This window comes from Botryllus schlosseri, chromosome 11 (genome assembly GCF_051294905.1).
Source record: "Botryllus schlosseri isolate E-star chromosome 11, Bs_hap1, whole genome shotgun sequence".
Taxonomy (NCBI): domain Eukaryota; kingdom Metazoa; phylum Chordata; class Ascidiacea; order Stolidobranchia; family Styelidae; genus Botryllus; species Botryllus schlosseri.
The window spans coordinates 733,260-760,524 of NC_137246.1; the positions used below are offsets into that span (position 1 = coordinate 733,260).

The following is a 27,265-nucleotide window of genomic DNA, read 5'->3' on the forward strand; positions in this document are numbered from 1 at the left end:
ATAAAAGCTATCGGGTTATAATTTTTCAGCTACTATGAATATTTCGAATTTAACAGATTGATAATAGAGACTAATCTGATATCAAAACATTTTTAAGATGAGCATTGTAATGCCAATCCATGATTCGGGTATACTTCTGATGAGTAGGCTATTAATCTCATGGCCAAATATCTTCAAATATAGAAGCAGAAAAAAATATAAATATAATATAAATATATCAATGAATGTGTCCTAGTGATTGAAATGTCGGAACGCCGAACGGCCCATTGCTATTACATCGTTGGAGCGTACCACTACGGTCCTCGGCACCTTTAAGAACATGGTTTAGCGACCAAAGATGTAACAACAGATTGCCAATGGTTGCCATAACTACTTGCTTAGTTAGCGAAATACCAAGCTGCGACCTTCTGATCTATTAGTATTCTCCTGATACGCGATTAGTTAGTTGCGTCCATGGTTCAAACAAATTCACGGCATTCCGAGTCACTCCAAGTCCACTCGAGTCATTTACATTCTCGAGTCATTTTCATTTTGCCATTGAGTTAGCCCGAGTCTGAGTAGTCCAAGTCCAACTCACAAGTTTCAGTCACGAATCGTCTAAGGGTCAGGTTTTGTCATCATGAATTGGAAATGTGGCGAAATAGTGAATCTTCCACTGCATGGTAGCGTTTGCAATTGATGTGAAAGTGAAGTTTGATGAATAATTTAGGTCTTTCGGGGAAATTTAAGAGGGGATTTTCACTTCACAACCTGAAAAGATATGTTATACTGATATATTGTCAAATTAAGAAAAATCTAAAATGTCGTCGCGGGCCGCACAAAATGCTCTGGCGGGCCGCATGCGGCCCGCGGGCCGCGTGTTTGAGACCTCTGATTTAAAGTGTCACCAAATTTTATCTAAAACTGAAACTGTCAAGTACCGATAAAGTAGTCTAAACCCTAGTCACTTTTTACGTGGAGGGAGTACATAGCGAAGTACTTGTATATTTTGGAGTACTCAAGTATTGGTTTGGCCTGCTTGCGCTATACTAAATGAAGTGATTGACTATTTACACTGCATCTACTTCTATTTCAGAGTTTTTCGGTTTTCGAGCAAACTATACCTTCAATACTTACTTTTTAACTCACTCGGAAATCATCACTTCTTGTACTTTAGTAGGACTTTACTGTTACTAAAATGTTGAAATGTACTTTTTATCAGTGGGCCAGTGGTCTTGGTGAGTGGTGTCAGTTTCATCTATATCCAACGAAAAGCTACTTGAGTACTTTACAGGTTCGTATCTTCGCAAATAATATATTCTAAACATGTTTAGATAGCGAGGAGTGAAAGGGACAAATTTTATCTAAAAATGAAACTGTAAAGTAGCGATAAAGTAGTCTAGAGTATTTTTTATGTTTATTCAGCTCAACGAATATCTTCATATTGGCCTGCTTACTACATTTTAAAGATTTTCTACGCTAGAAAAATCGCTGTAACATGATAAGTATATTATAATTAATCTTATCAGCGCGACATAGTACATTCGAGTAAATTCATTTAATTAGCTTATGTTTATGAAATTATTTGGTTTCCGAATTCTATCTAAAACTGAAACTGACGAGTATCGGTAAAAGCAGTCTTAAACCGTAGTCATTTATTACGTGGAGGGAGTCGATAGCGAAGTACTCGTGCATTTTGTAGTACTCAAGTATAGGTTTTACCTGCTTCCACTATACTTAATCAAGTGATTAACTATTTACACTGCATCTACTTCTATTTCAGAGTATTCGGTTTTCAGGTAAACTATACCTGCAATACTTACTTTTTAACTCACTCGGAAATCATCACTTCTTGTACTTTACTAGAAATTTACTGCAACTAAATGTTGAAATGTACTGTTATCAGCGGTCTTGATGAGTGGTGCTAGTTTCATCTATATCCTACGACGCATTTTTGCGCTGCAGAATGACTTATCGCAATAAAAATAACAAAACTACTTCGATAATTTGCGAACTCTCACTGCGCAAAAACGTTAGTACTCTAGGTCTATTTCTGTTTAATACTGTAGCTATCATGAAGTTGATGTACTCCAATATCATAACGACTTGAGAGTATTTGGTACATGTAGGCAAAAGAACCTACTTGGGTATTCTCAAGAAGTACGAGTACTTCTATACTTAACAACTCTGGAAGTTAGCGCAGTTTGTGGCATTTGTATGCAATCGAAATTTGCGTGCTTCTCACTTACCTTATGTTAATAGTTTTCCTTTTCTATCTACTTTACAAGATTCAGTGTAGAAGTTTAGTGAAAGTGTAAGAGTTTAGCAAAAGCAGTTTTTGATAATAGCACTTGTCAAGGTGATACAAACGTAACCTCAAACTACTTTAAAATATAAAGTCCTAAAAGTAGGTAGTTTCTCTAGCGATAGCCTCTATCATACTTGCGGAAAATAGGGATTTGGTACACGAGTATCAAATTAGAGTAAATTGAGTAAACTTGAGAGGTTATTAGTGATTCTGCTGGAGTTTATATGAAGGGAAGTCCTGATAAAACCTTGATTATTTCAGAAAAGAATAGAGGGCTTCTTTCGATATTTTGATAGTCTCCGTCGTAGTGTCGGATGTCATGAAATTGTATACATGCCATCTAGTACTACGGAAAATGTCAAGGCTGGTACTCAATGGTTCTGTTAGTAATTATATGGAATGTTTGGGAATCGAATTGGAGCGTAAAGTATGGTCCTATGGCATAGAGCCCTACGAAATGAGTCCACATACCACGTAAAATTCCACTCCAAGCGCTGCGGCTTAGCTCAAGCGAACAAGTATTTCGTACTTTAGGTGTTAAATCATCTTTCTTATGATAAATAAGCATATGAAGAATTGATCAGAAAATTTTGTAGAGTAGCGTAGGCATCGATACATTGATAAAATGGGTTTCCTTATCTTAAATTGAAACGGACAGAATAAATCGAAACAATTTGCAGAGTCCCGTAGGCTTCAAGACATAACTCAGGCTGAGATTACCTCCTAATAACGAGGGCATCGAGTGGGATGTTATAGGAAGCAAGACGAATCATTGTAAAAGTGTTGAAACTTAATTACATCTGTAATTTCATCACTAAAGTTGATCCCGCATAGGTACGTGCTACGCTCCCGCAAACAGATTAACGCGAAGTTGGTACAGAACTGCGTTAGTTTTAAAGGTGTTCCATCATGAAATGTGTGATGAAATTTGATATGTTTCATTGTCATACTGTCCTACATCTGTGAACCAATCTTCAAGTTGCGCATTCCATGTTTGGCTCGCTAATTCCGTTATTAAAGTTGAGTATGCATAGGTACGTTTTACGCTCCCGCAAAAGTCGGTATGGAACTGCGTTAGTTTTAAAGTTGTTCAGTCATGAAATGCGTAGTTTTAAAGTTGTTCAATCATGAAATGCGTAACAAAATTTGACATGGTGCATTGTCATAATGTCTTACAACTGCGTACCGAGTTTCAAGGTGGGGAGTCGATTATTAACATGCTAATTCCGTTACTAAAAGTTGACTATGTATAGGTACGTGTTACGCTACGGAAAAACAGATTCAGATAAAAGTCTGTATAGAACTGCGTTGGTTGTAAAGGTGTTACATCATGAAATGTCTGACGAAATTTGGTATGGTGCATTGTTATTATGTCCTACAACTGCGTACCAACGTTCAAGGTGAGAATTTAATGTTTAGCATGCTAATTATGTTATTAAAATTGACTATGTATGGGTATATGCTATGTTCACGAAAAACAGATATGCGTAAAAGTCGGCATTCGACTGCGATAGTTTCAAAGGTGTTCCATCATTAGATGTGTGATGAAATTTAGCATGGTGCATTGCCATAATGTCCTACAACTACGTATAAAGTTTCCAGTTGGGATTCAATGTTAAGCATGGTAATTCCGTTATTAAAGTTGGCTATGTATGGGTACGTGCTATACGCTCCAACAAAACAGATGTACGCAAAAAGTCGATGTAGAGCCGCGTTCGTTTTCAAGTTGTTCCATCATGAAATGTGTGATGGGATTTGGTATGGTGCATTGTTATAGTCTCCTATAACCGCGTACCAACTTTCAAGGTGGGAATTCAATGTTTAACACGGTAATTCTGCTATTAAAATTGACTATGTACAGGTATATGCTATGTTCACGCAAAACAGAAATGCCTAAAAGTCGGTATTCGACTGCGTTAGTTTTAAAGGTGTCCCATCATTAGATGTGTGATGAAATTTAGCATGGTGCATTGCCATAATGTCCTACAACTACGTATCAAGTTTAGAGTTGGGATTCAATGTTAAGCATGGTAATTCCGTTATTAAAGTTGACTATGTATAGGTACGTGCTATACGCCCTCGCAAAACAGATATACGCAAAACGTCGATGTAGAGCCGCGTTAGTTTTAAAGTTGTTCCATTATGAAATGCGTGAGGAAATTTTGTATGCTGCGTAATCACAATGTCCTACAACTACGTACCAAGTTTCAAGGTGAGGAGTCACATATTAGCATGGTAATTCTGTTATTGAAGCTGACTATGTATATGTACACGCTACCGAAAACAGATTTAGGCAAAAGTTGCTATAGAACTGCGTTAGTTTTAAAGTTGTTCCATCATGAAATGTGTGATGAAATTTGGTATGCTGCATAATCACAATGCCCTGGAGCTCATTTAGATACGTTTTTTAATGTAGTTACACATACTAGTTGTTTTGATGTAAGGAAAAAATCATTCGATAACTCGATACAACTAGTTTAATAGGTGTTGATGTAACTTTCCTCATTTGGATGCATAGCCTACGCGAAATTGGTTACCGAATTTTTCGATTAGTTTATATTCCGTATTTTATTTAAAACTAAAACTGTTAAGTACTGCTTAAAGTGTGATAAAATGTGAAAAAGTGCAAATAGCGGAGACGTTTGGAGACTGCGTTTAGGACAGTTCGATGTCGCTCGAACATTTTATCCCCAACTCGACGTAAGGTTCTCTCTGCTTTCGTATTTACCTTAACGCATGAGCCGTCGAGTTCGTACATGATAAAATTCCTGCTCAAGGAATATGCTTCGGATATAATTTCATCCTTTTCTTCAGTGATCGAAGGTGATACTCGTGATAATTCCATGCTTTGAGGAGAATAGCGAGTCAGAGCTTATTTCGAGATCTGAGCTGCTTTGAAAATGAGGATCCTATGATTTGCATAACTTTCATCTATATCGTACGATGCGTTTACGCGGTCCAGAATGATTTATGGCGATGAAAAATAGCAAAAATGGTCTATCAAGCATTGAGCACGGTTCAAGAACTATGATATTCCTGTACTTGCACAAGTTACAAACGCGGTATCGTAAATTAGTATATATTACTAAAATACGAACTCGGACGAAATCATGAATGCGTAGGACTTACCTTAAACCAGTGGTTCTCAACCTTTTTGGCTTCGCGGACCCCTTTTGACCGTCACGGACCCTCGCGGACCCCCTCAAGTTTTAGTTCAATTTTAGCTCTATTATTGGGCAACCTTCATCTGTCTTGTGCAAATATGAACTGTAGGCTTGTGATAAACAGCACAATAGTGAATTTTCTTGAGGATAAAATCATACTATTTATGTAGAAATTGGTGGACTTTTATTATTTAAAAGCTAATTTTGCTGCTGTATTTCTTGAAGTACGTGGTCGTGTCTTGAAAATCCGCGTCTTCGTTTTGATATGAACGAGGAGTGCCGAAAACCATTTCATCAAAGATAGGTGGAAGCTATAATGCAATATTAACACATAACGCTTCCGACGATACTTTTGGTGTGATCGTAACATTTATGGCACCAAAATGAAGAAACACATATTTTATGAACATATCACGTCCAGCATCTAGCGCAGGGGCGGGCAACATACGGCCCGCTGGCCGGATTCGGCCCGCGACGAGATTTTGATCGGTCCGCAGAGAGTTTCTACCGTCAAAGTGAAATCCTAAGCTAAAAGTATGGACAAATTTTATGCTCCAAAGAACGGATCCAAGTTTTCCAACCAGAGAAAGACTGTCATGAAACGACTTGTTCTGTTCTGGTTTACATATATATTTACGAGCAAACATTTTCGTCCACGAACAATTGAACATTAACAAGACAAGGCTTTATACCAATATAACTGTATGGTGATATGAATTTCAGGGTTGGAGCGTAATGCCTTGATAGCAACGAAACACTCCTTGTTCATCAAAAAATCAGCCTCGTCGATAGGGAATCCGCAATAAGAATGCGCAAAATATGATAGCCGAGCTTTAAGAGCAGGTATATCATTGTCCGATTTATGACGATTGTCAGCCGAAAATATTCGGGTTCATTTCAATATGAATATACTATTAAATTGTATACTTAAGTTCTGTACTTCCAAGAAGCTGTTCCCCGCATTGGGACAAATTATTGAAATACTTCGGAAATTTTTATTTCAAACGACTGTTCACTAATTTGATGAGACTGTCCACTTCAAATCGAGAAGGTTTCGCAGACATTACGAAGTCACCCTGATTGACGTTACTATCCCCATATCTTAATTTTTTCCACAAACCCCAATAAAACGTCTATAAACAGCAATATGTTTGTATCAGCGGGTTATTGGAAAACTGGCAATGGAAATGAGTTTCAACACTACGATAGTCCATGTCAGACGATTATTATGATGATATGAGTCATGAGGTTTTAGCAGCTGTGGTGCGAAACTGCCTCATGCTTTCTCAAATTAAAAAATATAATAAAAATTAGGTTTTTAAAAATTTTGAGGTCTCGCGGACCCCCTGAAATTGCTTCGCGGACCCAAAGGGGTCCGCGGACTTCCGGTTGAGAACCGCTGCCTTAAACAATCATTGTGTACAAACAACTTTCTACAAGAACTATAAAATTCCGCTCCAGGCGCTGCGGCTTTGCGCAAGCGAACAAGTATTTCGGACTTTAGGAGTCAAATTGTCTTTCTTATGGTAAATTACCATAGGGAGAATTAATCAGAAAATTTTGTAGAGTACTGTAGGCATCGATACATTGAGTGAAATGGGCTTCCTTAAATTAAGACGGGCGTAATAAATCGAAACAATTTGTAGAGTCCCGTAGGCTTCAAGACATAGCTCATGCTGAGATCATAGCCTAATAACGAGGGCTTCGAGTGGGATGTTATAGGAAGCAAGAAGAAACGTTGTAAAAGTGTTGAAACTTAATTACATCTGCAATTCCGTCATTAAAGTTGACTACGCATAGGTATGTGCTAAGCTCCCGCAAAACAGTTTCACGCAAATGTCGGTATAGAACTGCGTTAGTTTTCAAGTTGTTCAGTCACGAAATGCGTAACAAAATTTGACATGGTACATTGTCATAGTGTCTCACAACTGTGTACCGAGTTTCAAGGTAGGGAGCCGAATATTAACATGGTAATTCCGTTTTAAAGTTGACTATGTATAGGTGCGTGCTGCGCTACGGATAACAGATTTAGTCAAAAGTCGGTATAGAACTGCGTTGATTTTAAAGGTGTTACATCATGAAATGTCTGACGAAATTTGGTATGTTGTATTTTCATAATGTCCTACAGCCGCGTACCAAGTTTCAGGGTGGGGATTTGATTATTAGCATGATAATATTCCGAATTTTATTTAATCTGTAACTGTTAAGTACTATTAAAAGTGTTATAAAATATGAAAAAGTGTACAAGTAGAATTATTATTATGTTATGAATAAGTAGTTAACAAGTCCATACCATTTTTCTTTTTGCGTTCCGGTATAAATTGTAATTTTTCGGTCTTTTTTTTATTTTTTATTTTTTTAAATAAGATTAGTATTCACAGTGCTCAACTATAAGTTTTTAAACTACTACCTTGATAAAATTTTCAGAATAGCGCCTTTTGCGTAAAATCTGTCTTGCATTTAGTTGTCGGCTCTGAAAGCAAGATTTGCGCAACATCGAAATTTCTACACACGAGACTTCCCCTATGTCGCGTCATTTTAAATAGCTAATAACGTAATAATGAGTTCTGTGCACGGCTATAATGTTAGCCGAGGATATGGTCGAATTCGGATAAATTCGTATGTATATGCAAGTTCCCTATTAAGGGTAGACCCTCTAGCCCCGCTTATTACTCGTTTCGCGCAGTGTGGTTACAATATTATCAATTAATTATCTCCCCCTGGGGTCCTATAGAAAAGTCTTGTATCTTTTTAATGACATCACAAAATTACGTTTCGAAGCCTCGAATGGAGCAGAATTGACCTCGGACCAACTCTTTGTACATTCCACAAGCGGGAGCATTCAGAAATATCGAGCCACTCTGAAGCATGAAGGAGGTTTGATCGTTACGTATACTCGCAACGGGATCGAGCATTATCATACGTAGTTCGAAATCGCTACTTCTATACATTAATTCAAAGTAGACTATTTGTCAGTCATCGCAGCACCGCTCATATTGCGCGCTATTTATTTATTTCACGGATAACGAATTACTCCTGCTTTTATCAGAGGATACTTTCCCGGGGTTTGCCTAATAACAATACTTAGTTTAGAATTTAGATTAATAAAAGTATAGTGATTGAAAATAGATCGCTGGATTATAGTTTACAGAAAACTCCACAATTCTATGTGACGTCCTTGCATACCAACAACCTTCGAACTATTCGCCACCTCATAAACACTTGAGTAGGCCTTCATTTGATTCGTGCGGGGAAAACCTAGTTAAATTTTCATATGTATTTAGTTTCCAACTCTGAAAGCGAGCTTAGTCTATGCTCAATAGCAATCGTTGCAGACTCTGAATGTTACCAAGGTCCTTATCACAAAAAATCATGCATCATAGAGATTTCAAAGTGCGGCTAATTTGTCCCTATCTTTATAACGTTAGGGATCGCGTACCTGCAGCGAAGGTGATTGTTTAATTATAGCGCCGAGAATTTGGCGCCTGCGGCTAGTCCGTTGGTATATTTGTGCTCATTTACGAAAAGTCCGTCTAGCACTGAATAGGTACGTTTCGAACGCAAGAACTCGGATCGCGGCTTAATATTATCAAGTCGCAGCGCTCAGAATCGCATTTTATATTAATTAAATAGTGATGATGTGTAGGAAAATAGGTCGTAAAATATGGAGCCTGCAGAGACCGTATCTTGTAGGTCTATACATAAAATCAAGTTTAAAAACATGGACGGATGACATTAGTCCTAAATACACATAATAGAATATCTGAGAAAAGTATCAACTATCGTATAATGAATGTTGTTTATCACTAATACAAATATACATAATATTTTGGGAATCGCTTGTATGCGTCTAATGAAAATAGGTCGTAAATTGTGTTTTAATGTTATGTAAAATGTTATTTATTTCTCGGAAGCAAGTTATTCAATACATATTGCTAAATACACATGGAAAATCGGTATTGAAATTCATAAAACATTAGAATATCTGGGTGTGGCAATGGGTGTCATATAGGCGTGGTAATTAGGGTGACGTGGCAATGGGCGTCCTGTAGGCGTGGCAATTAAGGCGACGTGGCGTAATTTAATTGGTGTGGCTATATCGATTCAAACCCTACTACTGAGAATGCGCCATCTGGCTTTTAGTCGTCCAAAGGCGTTTTCTACACATATACGCACACTACTGTGATACACGTTGAACGATTCTTTTTCTCGCGCAATTCCCTGTGCGATGAAAGGTTTGACTAACCATGGTAGAAGTGGATAAGCTGGGTCCCCTAAGAGCAGCAATGGAAGTTGCTGTCCATTCAAGTTGATTGGTGCCTCGATAAAGAGGGTGATGCGGAGAGTGAATCATGTGAGAGAACTGAAATTTCAAACCTGTGGTAACTTGTCAAAATGCTTGAATAAGCCAGACTCCGCAAAGACCGCTGCATCATGGGTGCTGCCAGGCCATTTAACATTTATATCACGAAACCTGTAATGATTAGGTCATTGAAATATCACTAGACCTAGGTAAAATACACTAACTTGAACTTATCGTCGACAACTGCCTGAAGTATAATGGAGTCCCAACCTTTACGATTTGTGCAATCCTTTCTTTCCTTCAGAAGGCGCGGCTATAGGAATATGTGTCGCATCAATACACCCAATGACCCATAGGACGTGAACATTGAAAGAAAAACACTTCTAGTAGAATGATTTTTCCCCACAGTAAGATAGGCTACCTGAGGAAAGTGGTGTTCTCTTTCTAGACGCGCTGCGATTTCTTTAGCTTCTTCCAAACTTGGCCAAGAAATAAATAGGTGCAACCGCTTTGTAATGGCTGTACAAAAACTATAACAAAAATTAAAGCTGCTTCAAGTTGTGCTAATCCTGTCATTCTGGTGTATGCAGGCTTACCGTTTGACACAATTGCATACAGAAGATTTGCTGACGCCAAAGGTATGGGCAATGGTTTGGTATTCGGCTGACGACGCCAAGGCATAGATACCAATTGCAGTTCTCTTTTCTGCGGAGATTGGCTCACGTACAGTCTCATCATCTGATACAAATATAACATGATGGTAATAGATTGCTTAGACAGCTTGAAACACCATACACATTGCATGTTTCTCTTTGTTATAGTTAGAGATCACAACAATATTCTACTATAACTAAACAGGACACATGTTTTCTCATTGGCAACGTTTGTACTAGAATCTGTAACAAAAAATACCAGGACTGGAGCTATAGGAAAGACGTGGCATGATGAAGTGTGAATGTGCCGAAACAATGCAACGTACCTGGCATCATATCATCATAAACAAGATGCACAAGGCTAGTGAAAGTTTCTTTCGTCATTCTGAAATTTTCAATCCACTGTGCATCATTGTAAGATATTACGTCAGTTTCCCCATACTTCCCAGCCCTATAAAGTTAGAAATATCCTTTAAACCAGAGGTCACCCCGTTGTGGTCGGTGAGCAGTTCAATCAGGGCCTAAGTGCATATGTGTTGATTGTAAATTATTTTACCTGTACACATCTTGGATGCATCCAAATCCTTTCAAAACGGTTTCCTTGTAGCTCCAAATATGATGAGATATTCTCAGGTGATGATCAATATTTGGTGTTGACATGATTTGATGGATGGAATCTATCGCGAATTTGATCGCGAACAAAATTGCGAGTTTCTCATATATTCAGTAAGCATGTTTTGTTTAGTATAAACCTCAATTATCTGTAAGAATAATAAAATTTAGTACGATAATATCCTGTTCAATAGCAACTAACTCCCTAACCACCTGCAACTGCATGACATAACTAAAAATAGCGATGTGTCCAATATATATATTCACCCGCGTTGGAAAAGGTTGTGCTGGACCCACCAATAATAACAAGATCGAAGTCTGTTCATTATTTGGTCGGATATTCGTATGAGTGTATTATTCACTCCAAGTTACCTACTCTACGCCAGTTTCTACAGTATTTGCTGTATCAGAAAGAGGAATGTCCTAAAACTACCAACATTCAGGATTGTCGTCTTCAAACCGCTGAGGAGGTTGTCAAAATATGAAATATGGCAAGAATAATACATATTAAGCAAATGCACCACATGCCAGGTGGATGGGGACTATTCCATATTCTCAGAATATGTTCATATGGGCTGATCAGATGCAATACTCGTCAAGTTTCGTTACTCAACTGGAACGCAAGAACTCGTTTCTAAGCTTAATCTATGTTCCTGTTTCGCTGGACTGCAGCGTTGGGTTGACGCGCTGGGAAACGACTTGCAGTTCATTCAGGAGATACGCGGTTACACAACTACCGATAAAGATGTTTCTGAATCTGCTCTCAATAAATTGAAGAAGCATCCATGGTACATTGTGGAAGAAACTGTGCTTTATGCCCTATTATCCGAAAAATAAAGTTACGATACCAGAAAAAGCATTGTAAGCCGCCTACTGAAAGTTGCAAAACCGCAATCTTATCGACACAGGCCACCCATTCTCTCATCAGAAGGACTATAGGGGGGAACACCACTTTGGCTGATTTAGTGGGCCCTCAGTCATGGCATCTGTTCAACTAATTTGAGTATTCTGGAGAATGGTTGAATCAGCCTGTGAATTGGCCCATGGATCTTAGGGGCTTTGCGGGCAAGGAAGATCGCGATGAAAATAACCAAAATCGCTTTTAGAGGTGTTTTTATGTACTAAACTATCATTTGGAATTACGCAAAACTAGTTTCCAAAAAAATGCCCAATTCTGAACAACCCTACTGCCCACAATGATTCGAGTACTTGAATTGGAATTGAGTAGGCCTATCAATTCCAATGATTCGAGTTGAGTAAGTGAAAGAAGATCTTAGTTTCGAGTACTGAAAATATATACTAATTTAACGAGAATTACACTTTCGATTCTATATAGGCCTACCACTGTGAGGCCTTGAAACCTCGAACGGCCGAATCGCACAATACGAAACATGTAAGACATAGCTGCGCACGTTCGTGTAAATGACACATGTATTGTCACAGCGCAATGGAATAGGTTTGATCGAAAATTTACCAAACAATCTTCGATGTGATGTAGAACTGGTATTTTCTTCTTTCAAGTTGCATACAAAGTAGATATTTCAACTTGTCATTATTCATAATGTTGGGACGTCATAATGAGTGGTACTCGAATCGAAGCTAAAATACTCGATTCAGCATCGAATCACCCCTGTACTCGATTTTGCAATGCCTAACCACAACGCGCTAAAAGTATGAAATACCTCCAATAAATCTAGTTTTTGAAACTTCTTAAGTACTTGTGTAGCCCCCCTTTTCAGAACTTTCTACTTCTTTTTGAAGAGATTTTGACAAGCCTTGTGAATCGCTAATTGTACTGGAGCAGAAGGTAACGGCGTTGCCACTACTTTTACTCAAGTGCAAACAATGATTAGCCTACTTTGATCACCCCACCAACTATTGAATATGCAGTGACGCATGCTAAAGTGTCCCATGCTCATATGTCGGGCAATCGTATGCAACACCTCGACCAAATCTACTTTTTGAAAGTAATAACTCGAGCATATTTCAGAACTTTATTTTCTACTTCTATTTCAAATAGATTTGACACACATTGTAGCTTGTTACTTCTACGTGTGCATAAATTCATGCCGTTACTTCTACTTCAGTACAAAAGATGATTACTTTGACCACCTCTGGTTTCCATATAGTGTGTTCAATCTTTTATACCTTCAATTGCTTTCTGACTTTTTCCCGAGCCTGACGCAGCACCGATTTTGTAACGCAGAAGCAACGCTTGTTCCAAGTTGCAGTAGTTCTTTCAAACGATGTTGGCCCCAGTCTGCAATGCATTCTTCGTACAGTCTGCTTGAAGTTGTTGCCATCAATTGAAGACATTGACGATATAGAAATTTAAATAATTAGAATGGGTGTAGTCAGGGATGGCTTTACGACTGAGGAGGGGGGGCTGGGCGAAACTAGGGGAGGGGGGGTCTATGTGTACGTAATCGCAACTTATGGGGGGCTCCGCTCCCCAGACCCCCCCTTCACACTTCACTACACCTTCTATTTCTTTTTGCCACATATTACGTCACAAGTATGATTACAAACCAAATCGCCTCAAAACTGCGGGAATTAACATTTCCTGGTAGTAAAATGTGTCATTTGCAGTATAACCAAGTATATGGGACTTTTCTAACGAATGCAGAGATTTGATGAATAACCCATCGCTGTACGGTATCATCTTCTTGATGAGTACACTGATTATCGCGGATATTCGTCAAACGATAACGTTTGAAAAAAGTACGTAAACCAAGAAAGGGGGCCCTTCGAAAGCGGGGGGGGGGGGATACGGGCGACCGCCCACCTCGCCGCCCACCCCAAAAGCCACCACTGGGTGTAGTAAAGCCATTTGACAAGAACTCAAGCCAGGTATCTATAGCATCCTGTTAAAAAACAAAAACAATGGAGTACACGCTGGACAATTCGCACTAGGATGGAGTGAAAATAACTTTTTCTTCTGGGGTTCTTAAATCGCGACACCTCAGCTCGCCAACTCGCCTCAGCATCAACGTCAGCGGTGTCTTTCAAAAGCCTAGAGGTGGGCCGTGCTGTAAGTCGGCGGTTACGGAAAATAAGAATAATATCGGCCTGGTGTAAATGACCATAGTAGTCGACAAACACCATGAATACCCCAAAACAAACAAACAAACAAATCCCGACAAATGACCTAAAACTTCAGGAAAAATTGATTTTAGGGGATTGCCCTTATTTTCCAGCCGGCAACCGCCCCAATTTCTGCGTGTGAGGGGTAAAATTGCCCGTCTCGACAACCACTGGTAGATAGATAGAGTCATGATATTCAGCTCGAAAGTCGCCAAAACCAGAGGTGGTCAGTAACGAAGTACTTCTACTTTTTCGAAGTACTCACGTAGTTTTCCTCTACTTCTGGTACTTACTCAAGTAGATCTGATTTTCGCTACTTCTACTTCTTAATATTTTGTGATCTACTCACTTACTTTTCGATATTTTCAGTTTGTCAAGTAGAAGTAGTTTAATCCTCCAATCAGGAAAATAGCCTGAGAAATTTCGGTGCTGTTTTCACGGAGTATCAACATTTAATTTTCATGAAAGTTGATTAAAGCCCAGAATTTTCGTCGCGCTTCGCGCGCAGTGGTTTCGGAGTGACCAGTATGATTTCACGAAAGTATCGGTGAATATAATTTAGGTAGCGGGTTGGCGTGGTTCTGTTCACACCGCATAGTCGCCCTTCGCCGATATGAAATATTTCGTCACAGTTTATATGTCTCGCCATCATACCGTTTGAAACTGATGTTTCGCACTCCAGCATTCACTTATCATATCGTAATCTAGCAGTCCATGACGAGTCCTAATCTGGAAAAGTGGACTCCGACTTTTTTTTAGTTTCAGAGTTGTTTTAGAACACCAACCTTCGAAACTTTCTGAACTACAGACATGAAATACATGTCCCGCTTTTAGAAGTAGTAATTAGATTTCACTTTCAATTCCCAGTATCATATACTCTGAGTTCTAATAAATATCAGTTCTTTTGTCTGGATAGCATACATGTTGAAGCATAAACGCAAGTGAAGCCTTGAAGCCTTTAATTTCCGGCAATAAAGCTGCACAATATGGCATTCTTGTGATCCATCATACTTTTTTATTAACGTGTACTAATCACGCAAAGTGTTTACACCGTATCCTATACAACTTCCCCGTATTGCTCTCTGACCAAACTAGGAGCCTCATAATATGGAGAAGGGCGTCATACCATGCTATTTTCTAAAACGTGCTATTGGAGTAAACAGAGGATTAGCATCGCATTTCCATTTCAATACTATCATTTTCATCCCATGATGCGGACGAATGCTTATGCTGTCGAAAATTGGATACCTCCGGGTATGCATCAATATGAATCAAGCTCGGCACCTTTTGCATAGCTCAATTTGCACTTTTTGACAGTCCACGTGAACGAATTACGATAGTTTTCACAACTACTTACTTACTTGGAGTAGATTTAAAGTTAATCAATTCTACTTCTATTCCAGTGGTTTTAGGTTGCTTATGGAAGAAGTATTTCTACTCGTACTTGAGTAGATTTTTTCGTCGCTACTCCTACTTCTACTTTTTTGACTACTTCGACCACCTCTGGTAGTTGCCCTTATCATGTCATAGTACTAGAGCTAAACGTCCGTCTGTTTTTTCTCGCTCAATTTTAATAATTAGTTTCACAATTTATTCACAACGCGCATTATTATTCTTCGCAATTTTACCCGTCCTAAATACATCTAAGGGTGTCTTCATGCTGAGCTTCGGTTACATTTTATACGGTAAACATTTATCGAAATCACTCATTACGAACGTAACCCCTCTGTCTGGTGTGAACGTAATATTCCCCGTGAATATTTTCGAAATATGTGCAATATGATCGTAGGTGGCGCCGTACTCATTTCACCAAACTGTCAATCATTTCGTGCTTTTCGAAAACTCGCCGTTCATATTGACTTATGGTACCGGTACCGAGTCCTGACGGTACCGGTACTGCTGGTGTCTTTTAAGGACGACAGGTGATGTAAGCTATGATCATGACACTTGATGTTGATCCATAAACTTGGCAATTTCTAGCTTCCTCATATCTTCTATGTTTAGAACACAAAATCTTTTGAGAAGCAATTTGTCAGTTGCACATCTAGGCCCCCGTGGGGCTTTGGCAATGTTACGGATGATCCGATGTTGAAGTTTTTGCAGTTGGTCAATCGTACTCTTGCAGGCAGCACCCCAACAAAGAATTCCGTATTGTAACTTTGATAGAAATATCTGCACTATTGCTGTTGAACCGACTATTTTAAGGGTTCCAACAATCCCATGTCGATATACGTCGGCTATATCTGGTGGTAATTATCCGTAGGCTCATACAACATGTTTTTGTATGTATTTACACAATTATGGCATAATTTTACAACGTAAAAAAACAAAATTTATTTTTAAGGATTAAGGATGTCTTGAACAAACTGTTTTAAAACACCGTTTGTTATGCAACCCTAGATGGAGAAGAGTTGCTATCGAAGGGGGTGGTGCCTGGTTGGTTGGTTGGTTGGCTTGTTGGTGGGAGTTGGCAGTTCATTCCTCGACAGCAGAACGTTCTGGAGTGTCGAGATCAGAGTTGGATCAATTGTAATTTGTAATTGTAATTGAATGTAATTAATTACATTTTTCAATGTAATTATAATGTAATTGTAATTGAAGCATTTTTATTTTGTGTAATTGTAATTGTAATTGTAATTTGACAAAAAATTTGCTCAATTACAATTTCAATTACAATAAATTGCTATTGAGACCGGACAAGCACAACATAAAATAATTGACTTATAATGCATTCTCTTTAAATGTCGACAAGGAATTTGGTGGATCCATTCGCGGAAGCCCTTGACTGCGCCCTTGCGGGCGAAGTTTTTTTTATTTTTACCGCTATGCTGGCATCGGCTGCCATTGTATACAATTCTTAGATTACTAACCAACGGATGGATTCGCAACACGTGACTCACGATTGAATACGCCGAGAAGCCAACTGCTGAGCCGGCTAAAAGCAGCAAAATTGATAGTCCCATAGCTGGCGATCCAAGCGTCGAAATTTGATATGTATGGTTCTAATCGAAAGCTAGTGTCGCACTGATTCCGCAATAAAAGTATATTTCCAGGCAATGGTACCATCCCAAAATAGTCGTGAAAGTCTGGGAATCGGCATTGTTCTGAACAATCGCTGGGCGTAATTGGTAATTGTTGTGGTCATGCTGCTGCAGCGCTCTCACTTTTCAGAACAGTCGGCCTTAAACGGCTATTTTGGAGCAGTTACATTGCCCTGACGAGATTTTATTTTGTATTTTCGGAATTAGTACATCAATAGATTACGATAAAGACCAGATGCATCAAATTGGGACGCATGGATCGCCAGCTCTAGGACTACAAAGTTTGCTGCTTTTCGCCGGCTCTGCAGTACGTTTGGCGGTGCATTCATCCGTGACTCACATTCATCCGTGACTCACATTTTGCGCATCTATCCGTGGGTTGGCAATCCACAATACGATTTCAGATCACGATGCTGCATCGTTATTTCGTCTGGCTAACTAACCAGACCACTGGATATTATATAACGTCTTATCTGACAAAGCACGGTTTTGTTTTTACTCCTCATCCTAATTCCTACGTCCCTCGATAAAAATAATATTATTTCTTTAATTATATGCTATATACGCGAATCCAACACGTGCATATATTAAAATACTTTTTCAACGACATACCGCACCCTATCCTTAATCCTAACCCATAGGAAATTAGGTAAATAACATTTTACATTTCCAATTACGTGAGCCATAATTACCGAGCATACAAAACACGCTTATATTACGTCACAAGACATCTTACATAGCATACGATGTACGCACATAAACGCATTTATTACTACACAATCTGAACTAGACATGAATTGTTGTTAAATACGACGCTACGGTTGTCAAGGAGCACGGTTGAATTTATGATTATTCAATTACATGTTCAACAGCAGCAATTGTAATTGTAATTGTAATGTAATTGAAGCATGCAAGGAGTAATTGTAATTGTAATTGTAATTTGATATTTTTAGCATGGAGTAATTGTAATTGTAATGTAATTGAAACATTCATGAATGTAATTGTAATTGTAATTGTAATTGAACTGAAATAATGTAATTGATCCAACTCTGGTCGAGATGTCGAAAGTTCATCTAGGCGCCAACTCCCCTACGTCGCTGCTGTGAAGGAAGAATAGCACGAAACTAATACATTACACCGGGCCAATTTGTGAAGCGAGTGGCGCAGTCTGCTAAGCGACACCGTCACGACACCATGCAATTGTTGATGATTCGAGTTTCGCCTCTGCAATGTTTCTATGTGTTGGAGGTTTATCTGGGCTTCTCATCGCCGATCCCGCTGCAAATGCATCGCCTTTAATAGCCCAGAAGGAAGAATGAACCGAGCTAAAAAAATGGCAGCGGGGACCAGGAAAAAGTACGCAGGAAAGATCTCAAAAGACACGAACATATGAAATTACCATGCGTGCGCAAATGAACTAAGTGTTGGTAAGCGCCAATTGTGGTAATAAAAGAAACAAACACCGGGCCAATCATGTCGTTATTTTCGAATGCAAGTGTAAATTTTTGTAGTGGGGCATTCACCGTATACCGAAGAATATGCACACTTGCACAATGTACACCTACACATTTAAGTGATCTTCTACCTACATCATATTAAATCTAATGTTTCGCACCTCGAAGGCTCGAGCCCGGGTTCGATTCCGCGTCGGAGTTTATTCTGGGCTTCCTCCACGTCGCCAAATTCACCTTATACGGGGTAATTTGAGTCTCCCGCAGTTTCCGCCTTTTGTAGATATTATCCACCAGGTCATGTTCAGCGTCTACAAGGGTCAGTGACCCAATGTTTAACCCTCAGACACCTCAATTCAATTTTCAATTTTCATCTATTACGACATTTCTCGGCCATTTGAGAGGACGTAAATTCGTCTTACACTCGAAATTTAGGGTGTCCCGCAGTTTCCGCGTTTTTCAGATATATTCCGCCAAGCTATGTTCAGCGTCTATTAGGGTCATGCAGTGACAGAATGTTTAACCCTCAGATGTCGTTAGTGAGAGAAAGAGAGAGACGATATGCATCATCGAGATGCTTTGACGACGGAGATGCGTTACGACCGCAAGGTCACCTAGTCTGCACCCCCATTTTTTTCTCCTCCATGCTATCCGTGGTTGCTATGCGTCTAGCAGGATAGCTGCGGATACCAATTTTCGAGTCTTTAGATCGAACCCACGACCTACCGATCGAGAAGCCGGACGCATCACTATTACACTCGCTCGCTCTTGAACAAATGTCTGTATCTCAGATACTTAATATTTTCAATATTCCGCAACTATTACGACAGTTCTCAGCCATTTATGAGGACTAATTCGCCTTACTCAACAATTGGCGTCCCGCAGTTTCCGCGTTTTCCAGATATATTTTCCGCCACCCCATGGTTTAGCGTCTATAAGGTTCAGTGACGTAATGTTTACCCCGCAGATACTTCATAAGTTCAATTTTCAACTATTGCGACAGTTCTCGGTCGCCTGTGAGGCTTTTCTTATAGGCCTACTCGAAAATCAGGGTGTCCCGTAGTTTCTGCGTTTTTTAGATATTTTACGCGACGCCACGTTGAGCGTCTATGACGGTCAGTAACGAAATGCTTCACCCTTAGACACTTGATAATTTCAATTTTCACTACCTATTATGATAGGGTTGCCATACGTCCGGAATTTCAGTGTTAAAACTAGCGTCCGGGAGGAATTTCTAAAATATGCCAAATGTCCGGAATTTTGAAGACTTGACGTAGGCTCCTAATTTTTTTCCTAAATCATCTTAAAGACAATATTTTTGGGAATATTAATGCTGATGCAGAATATTTTTATTCGCGCTAGGCGCGATTTACTATCACACTTATTGGTTTTAATATGGAGACTACCACCCTCGCAAAACTGCAATAAAATATAAATAAAAACAACTTTAATTACTTGAATAAGCTGAATTGTAATCACAATTACAGGAGAACGGTATATTCCTAGAGATCGTTAAGTCCGTTTAAATGCTTTGTTCAAAGATAGTGGTTCCAAACGGGGGTTGTTTGCATTTATTCTGGGGTTTGCGAATATGCTGAATATGCTTCCAAAATAGTCCGTGAGTAAGTCTGGGCAAAGGTGCTGACTTCTTTCAGTAATCAGCTCGTCAAATTTTGATCTGATCCAGGGTACATTTTCAAATTGGAGATAGAGTCGCGACCATAAAAGGTTGAAAACCACTGGTTGTGGGGTGTTTATAAAGCTCCGGGGTGCGCACCGGCATAAGGCTGATAAACAATCTTATCGACAAGACATGAACATGACTTAACGATGTGCAATTACGCTCCCTGTATTTTCGAACTCATCATCCTCCACCAGCTCTACCGCTAAATCGGATCATGTTGGCGGAGAGTAGTATCTATATAGCAATAAATGGAACGACCAATATTATTGACAGAATTCATTCAAATAATTTAACGACCAGATGCATATCGAAACCAGATTCATATAGCAAGCACCCCCCAGAAGTTGCATCGATTACCCTATAGTGTGGGTTCAACATCATTGTTTACTTGGGCGGGAGGGGGCCGAAAAGATGTGCTTTCGGTCCCGGTTACACAACACACAGCCACATACTCCTGAGCCGGATCGTGACCACCACTGGTCTATGAGCAAAGCTTTGCTAGTGTGACGTCATAACTAACTTTGAAATCCACTAGTGGGCGCTAAAGAGTGCCCGGAATTTGGGTTGCTGAAATATGATAGGGTTATGTGATGTTTTTGTGAAGCAAATTACGGACACTCTTTAGCGCACACTAGCGGATTTAAAATTGAGGTATAACACATTGTCTGTCAATATGACGTCACACTTTCAAAGCATTGCACATTGCCTGTATACAGGAACGGAGTGGAACATAGGTCATCAATTGGGCCATCGGTAATGTGAGCTCTGGTGATTGCAACTTGCTAGGGTCTTCACGGGCCGGATGAAATCGTCCGTGTTTGACGCTATACTGCTAGCTCGGTGCGGCTATCTGGTTGTGTGTTTTAATCAGGTCCGAAACAACATTTAGTCAGTCCTCTTCCGCCCAAATAGTACTGATCTTGGCCCCACCATAGGGTGATAGATGTAACTTCTTGGGCACTTACTATATATGCATTTGGTTGTTAAATTTAATGGATGAATTCTGCCAATAATATTGATTCTTTCATATATTAGGATACCATAAAATGCACCAGCAGGTTGCACATCCGGTGATTTCACAGTCACAGTCCCCATTGTCAAGTACAGGTGTTGGTGATTGTTTTCCCGGCGGGCCAAATGTGAAGCAAAATACGATGGCGGGGCGAGACAAATGTCTAGAGTTCAGACTATATGTTCTGAGGCGTGCAGTTTTATTTCGAAATTGAAAGCAGTGAATTACATTGTTAACACATGTCTCTAAGTGGATGCGTTAATATTAGGCTGCGTCCCTAGGTCTGTGTGGCTTGGTAAAATAGCCTTGCTGTTTTGCTAGCTTGGCCAGCATGCAGGTCCGCATCAACCAATTGTATGTTATTCACTGCATGATTTTCGATATTATGCCGACACACACTATATATTCCTTCAACACGAAGACCTGCTCGGTGCTCACCATAAACTAAATAGACGATTCATGCCTGACTTCAGTAAATAAATATTCAGTGCTCCAACTCTTGTTGAAATGTTCGCCTTCCGCCGCATCTTTCATTGCTTGGCATACTATCGTTTAAGTGAGGATGACCGCTAATCACTTGCGTTAATTAATAAATATATTTTATAGTCTGCATTTCAAGAAACTTTTCGCGGGCCGCTCAGAATCGCGTCGCGGGTCACATACGGGTTAAAAGGATGACCATTCTTTCGTAACCAATATTCATCGATTTATGAGACTCAACGATTAACACGATACAAAAAAGTATTGAAGTATAAATAAACAACAAATCCATTTCATATACAGAGCTTAAATTTCATCAATTTATGAAAATTTTAAATACGAACAATCGTTTTGTTGTGATTAAAATTTGCTAGTGATCTGTTGCTCTCAAATCAAGTCTTGCAAAGCTAGACGGCGTCAAAAAGAAATTTTTGATGTCATCCGGCAAATTATCGGCTGTTCGTTCTCTCCAGACTTCTCGATGTAGCAAACTTATCATTGTCGGGTACATTTCAGCGAAAAATTTCCACACATCGGCTGTGGACACGAAATACCGATTCGTATTATCGTGGTAATGGGCATGTGTATTTCTTATGCATCTTAAAAAAGACGACATTTTGGATTTGTCAAGTTTGTCAGACTTAAATGCCACTTGTCCTTTACCTTTATAGTAATTAGCAGTTATTTCGCGAATGGCTTTTCTATTTTTAGTAGCCATCTCTTTCATGGTTTGAGCAGACTCCACTTTTCCACGGATAAAATCATTTAAATCTTTCCAAACACATTCATTTGATTCTTCGCTAGCATATTCAGTTTCTACAACATTGCTCTCGATAGTAGACTTTGCTTCATCGATCTTTTCGGCGATATCATCCTTTAATTTTTTAACATTTTTCAAGATAACTGTCTTTGCTTCGTCGATAGATGCCTTGATATCTTTACCTTTGACGATAGCTTCACTGATAATGTTCATATTCTCTTCGATAGCACGTTGCAGATTTGAAAATTCCTTATTCATGTTATTTTTTAGTTCTACCATCCAATCGGCCATTTGCTTGATATTTCCGGTGTTGGTGATTTCTTCGTTGGCCATCGTCTTCACTGCCCTCTCGATAGCTGCACGCATTTTCTTATACTGTGCGTCTATAATTTCCATTACCTCTTTGATTGCCTCCGTCATTTCCTTGACCTCCTCTGTGATATTTTCATTTTGGTCTTCAATGATATTCCCAATTTCGGTTATAGCATCGGTAATGATCTTTGCTTTATCGATAGCACTATTCATGTTTGTTACATCTTTCTTTATAGTTGTCACCCCTTCTCTAATACGGATGTTCAGTGCCTTGACGTCATTCTCCATGACCTGTTTGTTGTTCAGTTCTTTCTGGATAGCACCAGTCAATTTCTTACGTTGCTGCATGACAGTGTCCGTTGTTCTTTTGGCAGAAGTACCCAATGTATCAATACTTTCGGTTTCCACATCAAATTCTTTTCTTGCCGTTTCCAATCTTGCAATAATATCATCCACAAGTTTTGTCGATATTTCGATATAAGTCAGGTCGGGTTCTAATCCGTCGACGACACGTTTCATATCTTCAACTCTGTCTAAAACAGCTCCTTCATGTTCAACGTTGGTACATCTCAATTCTATTGCTTTATTCACTTGATCAATGTATTTGAAGATTCCTGCGCACTCGTCCACTGTTCTGTGGGGTTTTTTATATCTTTTCAACTTTTCTACAAATTTAGAGTACCAATCCAGGCCCGCGAAATAGTTGTTAAAGCTGGATTTAATTAATTCCATGCATTCTGCAATATGTTTCTCTTTTTTTACGTAGAAGCAGGCATCCATACGATTAACAAAGTAGATCAACGTAGAGACGTCCCAAAAATATGGATGCTGCAGTACATCCCCCGCCGATATATTTTTCTCATAATACATAAACCAGACGAGATATTTACCAAGATTTTCGTCGATCTTAACAATATCAATGCCCGTCGTATCTTTTTCCGGTCTTAGCCAATCGTCAAAGCGTATCTCTGCAACTTCCAATGTCGGTACGCTGAATTTGCAACACGAGTTAAGGCACTCGCGGAATACTTTTGCAGTGTCCTGAAGGTCATTCCTATGAATGCTAGAAGTTTTTTCTTCTCGATACCCCGCCACAGCCGTTTCGACGTAGTTCCCGATCTTTAGGCAGGAGAAATCAGACGAAAGTAAAATATTTTTCAAAATTATTTTTTTGTGCATAATTTTCATGTCATGTATGTGGATTAATCCCTGCATGATGTTTCCGAAACATATTTTCATTTGTTTCAACAGTGCACGTTCCCATGCTTTATACGTAATTAAAAAATCTAACGTGTAACCGCCATAAAACTCCATCGCAATCCAAACCTCTCCGCCTCTGATCTCTGTGGACGCTAAATATTTCATGGTGTATTTTCCACCAGCTTCTGAAACTCGGTCCAGTAGATCTCTGAGGAAGTCTTTCTCATCTCTTGAGTTAGTAACAAAGCGTTTTAGCGCCACGCGCGTAGGATTCCGGTCGGAGTCCTTTCGCTGCAGGAATCCAAAATACACTTCATGTAGGGACTCTCCTGTATCAAACCTTTCCTTGTTCACGCAACATTTATCTGCGATTATCAGCTTCTCGTATAATCCTTGTGCTTCGAATATTTCAATCAATCCATGATTACTGTCGTCTGGATCTTGACGATACAATCTTAAAATCTTCACCTTGCATATATCAACTACGCGCAAGTTCGTGATTATATGCCGTTTTTCAGCAGGTAGTTTCACCATCTCTTGTGGACAAACACGTCTACCATTTTTATCGTACAATAATATATAATACATGGCGCAGTGTTCATCGTAATCATCGTTCCATGTAAATTCAATTTCGCCTTTTTCCATTCTTTTTTCCTCATTTTCCAACGAAGGTTCGATGCAAACTGTATGAAATGTAATATATAGCAGCTTATCTTACGGATTCACCAATTTCTTGATTCTATCCCAGCACATCTATAGTGCTTATATAGCCCGTTCGTAGGAAAATTGAGGACCGTGCCAGAAATGGGCCGATCGACCGCAGCTAGATGCTGAAAACTGATTAAATCCACGTTTAACACTGGTCAACCCATATTTTTAGGCAGACACAGAAAGAGTGGTTTGGGGGTTCTGAAAAGCACTGATTCCGAGTATGACCTTAGTTTTTTCAAATAGGCTCTTGTTTTGAAGATAATCGATGGGGCTAGTTTGACAAAAATCTCATATTTTCGCTGTATGGGCTAAATAAAAAACGGCTCAGTCGTATTATAAAGTACAGAAATTCAATCTTGGCCTTTTTTTAAAAAAATTGTGTTTTTCTAAGTTGTCTAATCATGCCATGATTGTATAAATACTTTTCAAAAAAGGTGTTGTTGGAACACTCAAAATAGTTGATTCGACTCAAAGTAGCTATAGTTAGTAACTATTTCATATATTGGTGCAACCTTTCCCCTTGCTATTCACTCTGATCCCCAGGGCGATCAAGAACCGTATCAATATTTACTACATCCCAGAAGGAATTCCATGCAGTGAGCTCATTTCTTAATTTAAGATTGGAATCTTTCATCCATATTTGAATCTGCGGTCCTCTCTCGATATGGATAGCCTACTATGGGTATACCAACTTTGTTGCCTCAGCCGAAAACTACCCATGTACAGACCAAATGAGACGAGACGCATATGGGTATTGTGGTTTAGCTTTTCAATGTCAAGTTTGATAGCTCTTTCATCTTGGTAGAACGGCCAATTGGTACAGGCGAAGATATATTTCCGTTGTGCAAAAGTACATTTTTAGGCTTAAAAAACTGTTATTTTTTTGACAAAGATTTCGCATCAGGTCATGTTAATATTGTTTGAATAACTGAGGGCTACATGAGGGTTTTTCATATACAATTATATATTTGTGCGCAGTATATAAGTATAGAAAGCTACGATTTACTTTCTACCAAGTTCAATATTTAGCGAATAAATACAGTAATTTAGTTGTTTTTTGGGGCATGCGTATCTTCTAAACTAGAATTAATATGGCAAACTAATGTCACATTCGTAATCAGCAACCTTGAAAACCCCCAATAAGGACTCCTAGATCTTCGGCCAAAACATATTTTTCATTTTGTTGACCAGTGTAATTCTAATCCTAATATAATTTGGGAAATAATTTGGGGAAAGTATCACTCATTATGACGTCATAAGAGAATGTAATTCGTCAAAGTTCAAATAAGTACCGTTTATGCCACCACATAGAATATGATGCCTGTTATCCATCTCATAAATAATACTCTGATGTTTTTCGACCATACCAATTTCATTCCACTTGGTGACAATGTTGTGGGATAATCGTGACTTCGGAAATGTGCTACGTCCAGTAACCTTCGTAGTTTTGTACTATATGTTTCATATGCTACGATACCGCTAAGCAAGGTTCCAAGGCTTCAAAAGAGAAAATTAGTATAGAAACTATAATTCTCGTTGATAAATTAGCTTTCAGTGGCGAGAAGCGTATAATTTCAGTACTCGAAAAAATCGTCTTTTACTACTCGACTCGAATCATTAAAATTAATACTCGATTCAGATTCGAGTACTTGAATCATTGAGCCAAGCCCTACACATGAACTAGAAATTCCCTATAACAGTCGCCTCGCACAGCCAGTATATCGGTCTTTACCTGTCAGGTTTTGAATGTCTTCCCGTTGGTCAAACTGATCGATTGTTGCGAACATTTTCATACCAGGCTCCATTCTGCATTTCTTTTTTGAGGATTCGTCTTTGCAGATACAGTAACTACCTGTTTTCCAGGTCTTCATTGTCTGAATGAATGATTTCATTCATCACACCATCGTCGAACCTATAGGAGTCGCGATCATCGGTCATGGTCATCTACAGTCTACACTACACCATAGGTTTTCAACTTATGGTCTATGGCCCAGTAAGCCATGATGCTGTTTTCAGTGAGCTGGAGAGCTTGCATGGTATACAGTCTGTTTTGCCATACAATTCATCATCGTTATTTATAAGTTTTGTTTAAGTTTAGGTTTTTGGGAAACGCAGAGTCTTATTAAAATTTACACTCCAACTGGCAATGAGGCCGTGACGAGGGGTTCTACCTGATCAGCCGAAATGGATCCCTTTTTTATGCACCAATTTCCCAAGTACGCCATAGTTAGGACTAGGCGGAAGTGTTGTCTTTATATTTAGGTATCATCCTCCCAAATTTCGCGTTTCGGTTTTCATTCACGTTACAGGGCCGACGGGATGATTTTACTTATGTAGTGGGCCAGGCGCTGAAAAAAGGTTGGAAACCCTTGGTCTACACTGCAGTAGCAAAGAAACCACAATGAGATATAGCGATAATAGGTGGGATGCTATTTGCAGTAGATTTAGATTATTTAGAAGAATCTAGAATAGCGGCATGAAACATTTTGGTCAAGGGAGCTATATTGACAC

The 27,265-nt window shown here is 39.1% G+C and overlaps 1 pseudogene; it reads right to left on the reverse strand.

Annotated features, from left to right (window-relative positions):
- Window positions 1-9,628: 9,628 nt before the first annotated feature.
- On the reverse strand, window positions 9,629-26,691 carry LOC145449888 (uncharacterized; annotated as a pseudogene).
- Between the last annotated feature and the right edge of the window lie 574 nt (window positions 26,692-27,265).